General features: G+C 48.1%; 1 protein-coding gene across 8 annotated transcripts in view; it reads left to right on the top strand.

Annotated features, from left to right (window-relative positions):
- Positions 1–2,100: 2,100 nt before the first annotated feature.
- The window catches only part of LOC102386147 (mitochondrial fission factor homolog A), a 34,110-nt gene continuing 32,492 nt past the window's right edge, over positions 2,101–3,718 (top strand). For all 8 annotated transcript variants that reach the window (XM_025194443.1, XM_025194441.1, XM_025194446.1 and 5 more), the window contains exon 1: positions 2,101–2,201. The gene's annotated coding sequence lies outside the window, so the exon portion shown is untranslated. The remainder of the gene's footprint in view (positions 2,202–3,718) is intronic.

A 3,718-nucleotide genomic window follows, 5' to 3' on the forward strand; every position in this document is an offset into this window, starting at 1 on the left:
GTTTCCTGTGCAGCGATATATTTGGTGCAGTATGTGACATGGAGATGCAGGTTTGCTAAGGGAAATCTGGATTTCTTGGGTAATAGTGCTTGGCTTGCCATGAAAGCCAAAAGCAAACATCTGTCTCTGGTCTCCAAGCAGTGTCTCTGGTTGGTAAAAATGAATGGCAGGGGTGATGAGGGCAGAGATTTTTTTTGAAAAGGGCTTGTAAGTGACTTAAGAGGGTAACCTCTGACTTCCATCTCCCCTGTAAATTTCTAGAACAAGGTTATCTAAGACCAGACTGTATGGGGGACCTCAGGCTGATTCAGAACCTCTTAAAGCTGCCTGTAATATTTCACTCGTACTGTTTATTAGGCAGCAGCATCTAAGGTGGGTGTGACAGGTTGCTGTAGTGAGTCCCCTGACTTTATTTTCTTACACTGATAACAAATGTATCCTTTGAAGGGCTCTGAGCATGTTTCTGCAAAGTAGGGACACAAGTCAGCTGAGATCTGTTTGCACTCAAATGTTTCTCAGCCCAAATAAGGACACGCCTGAGATAGGGCAACATATCATGAAACTGCCTAGATGCAAAGTGGTGAAACTGATCTAGTGTATGTGGCAAAAAAGGAAAACCATCAGTAATAAAATGGGGGAGACATTTTAGTTACAGATGTGCTGTAGCTTCATCACTCTAAGGCAGTGGCAGGCACACCACAAATTAAGCCCTGCATCCTTCCTGAATGCCACTCCAATCCCCTTCCCTCACCCAATGTGTTGTTCTGCTTGTCCTATCTGCCAGTGTGTTGCCTGCCCCTCCTTCATCTGCAGCATGCCATAGACAGGCTGCCAGTGCTACTAGCAGCACCCATGCCACAGGTTGGCTACCTGTCAGGGGCCATTGGAAATCGGTGCTCAGCAAGCAGTCATTTATTAAGAAATCAGAGCATCCCATTTTCAAACCACATCACTATGGTCCCTAGAAACATTTCTGCTAACCCTCCTACTTCCCAAACCAATAGCAACTCTCACTGGAGCTAGCATTGTGACACTGCAGAGGGGTAGAAGAGCCGCAGCTCCTCTTCTGAGAGGAACTTTGTCTCCCACAGACACTTTTCTAGTATGTATGCTGCCCTGAGGGGAACGGACTGTATCAGCGAGAACTTCCCATAACCAATACCTTGTTTTGTGTCCCCTGAATGTAAATCTAGACACTCCCAGGAGCTCCTGGGCTGCAGCAGCCTGTCCAGGGGAAGGAACCTCAGGGCTGTTCAGGGTTAGTAGGTAGAAAGCACCTTAGTGTATCAAATGCAGGTTGTGACTCAAGATGCGGCATGTGCAGCTAGCAGAGGGGCTCTTAGTCCCTGCTACGTCCATGTGCTCTTGAGTACCCCTGTTTACCTGCTCAAGCCTGCATAAATCAAACCTGTGCGGTGTAGCTTCTTCCAGCTGTGTACAGGTGTGCTGGACTTGATGCTCTCTTAGCCCATTCTCATGCTAATACTCCCAGCTTTCTGTGCAGGCCCCTTCTTTTTTTTGTTCAGTGTTTGTACAGTCTCTGGTGTGTGGGGTCCTGGACTATGATGGGTGCTGCTAAGCCCTTGTTGAGGACAAAGGGAAAATGGAAAAGAGCCCTCATGAATGAGAGAGGAGAGTCATCTGGACTGTCCCTTAACAGGAGGGAGAAAGGTCAATGGTTAGAGCACAGACCTGAGGTCAGGACTGGTTCATATTCCTGCCCTGGCTTGGCAAGGGAGATCTCAGATAGATCCCTTAATGACTACTTTGACAAGGGTGATGGCTCTCACGTGCCTCCCAACAAGAACTTTATGCCATTGGTGTCTGTGAAGCACTTCAAACTCTGCAGATGCAAAGGTGCTAGAGAAGGTGCTGCAAGCAGGCTGTCTACAGTATTAAGGCCTGGCACTTCATGACGCTCATGAAACGAGAGAGCGAGAACAAGGACTGAACTGCTGCCTGAAACAGGAGAAGTGGGTTTCTAACTGCCACTGAGAACAAGACAGGTGCTAATTAGCCACCTGCCATATCTCATTAATGAGCCCTTCTGTCTCTTTAAGAGAATTAAGGCCAGCTGAATAGTGCAGCCAATCCCATGGCCTTACCGAGGCCTGACTTGCCAAAAAGCGGGAGGGATCAGGATCCCTGAGTGATATCACCAGCCGTTGATAGAAAGGGGCAGGAAGAAGAGTTGTTTACAGGTTAGTAAATTGCTTGAAACTTGAAATAAAGCAGAAAGATAACCTAGAGCTGGCAGCATGGTGGGGGGAGCGGGTGTAAGTGCAAGCTAAGGGCTGAGGATGGGTTTTCCTGCTTTGGAGCTGGTGCAGGATGTAGCAAAGTTTCTTACTTCCTCCTTGGGACAGTTTGCGCTGCACTTGCCTGGCTCGCGTTGAAACTGATTCCAGCTTTTGCCTCCCTCGCCCTGGCTGCAGTGTGACGCAGACACCAACTTCTGCTTTGCTCAGCTTGCTAGAGCTTGCTCCTGAAGTGGATTTAGTGAGAAGCACTGTGTGCAGGACTGCCCTGGGGACAGGAGCAGGACGGGCAGGGCTGGAGTGGGAATGACTTTAGTGTCCCTGGAGAATACAGGGGAAGGCTGATGATGGGTGAGCTGGAAAGGAGCCTTTCTGGTAGGAGTTTGGCTTAGATGTAGTTTACTAGGTGTGTGTTTCCTCCAGGTGGGGCTGCATTGTTCAGGGAGGAAAAAACAAGTGTTTTTTCCAGACCCCTGTCCACCTGGGTAATGTCCTGGACTAATAAACTTATAGTTTGGAGACCACTTATCACACCCGCTGGCCTAATGCTGCATAGCCCTGCCTCTGGGTTCTGCTGGCTGTTGGGCTGCCCTTGTAGTTTATGCAGGGCTCACTCTTGTGGATGTCATCCCAGCTCATTGGGTACATGCCTCTTCTGCCAATCTGGTGTGTTTAGCTCCTGCACCCAGCCTACCTGCCTGGGATTCCTCCGCTTCTTGTTCTTTTGCAAACTTGGCTGCTCCCAGCAGCCAATATTACACAGGGGTGAACTTACTCAGTTGAGCAGGATGAAGCATTTTAGTTCCTTTTAGTAATTCTGCCACTAGATGTACAAAAAAACTAGAACTCCTTGGTTCCAAAATGATACCTTTTATTAGACCAACTGGAAAATAGCAAGAAACTTATCCTTTTCTGCAAGCTTTCGGGATCAAAGTCCCTTTGTCAGGCTCTGGGAAAAGCACAGATGGTACAAGAGGGTAAAAAGTCCCCATAGGTAGGAAAAAAAATCATTTTTGCACAGAGGGAGCTGAAGATGGAAGTCTGACCCTCTGGGTCCATGAGAGTGTCTTTGAGCTGCCTTGAGTAGCTCTTTGATGTGTTGATCGGGTAGAATTCCTTCCCTGGAGGTGTCGAGTGGTAGTCAGGGAGGTAAAAAAAAAACCCCAAAAAACAAAACCCCCCAAAAACTTCCTTGTTGTTTTGCAATGAAGTTTAAATTCCAAATTTGGCATCTTCCATGTTTCAGGGGTGTACTTAGTAGCTGTGTTGGTCTGGTCTGAGACAAAAAGACATACACTTCTACCAAGTACACCTCTGCCACTAGAAGCACCTCGGAGTACTTCATTCAGGGACAAGTTGCTAGAAGGAAGCAGTGACTGTAGGCAGGCATGTGGCAGTTGGGTTAAACTCGGATTGGGTGTAGGCAGGCTTCGGCATGGGGACTGTATTTCCGGTGCCTC

Source organism: Alligator sinensis, unplaced genomic scaffold (genome assembly GCF_000455745.1).
Source record: "Alligator sinensis unplaced genomic scaffold, ASM45574v1 scaffold1027_1, whole genome shotgun sequence".
NCBI classification, from domain to species: domain Eukaryota; kingdom Metazoa; phylum Chordata; order Crocodylia; family Alligatoridae; genus Alligator; species Alligator sinensis.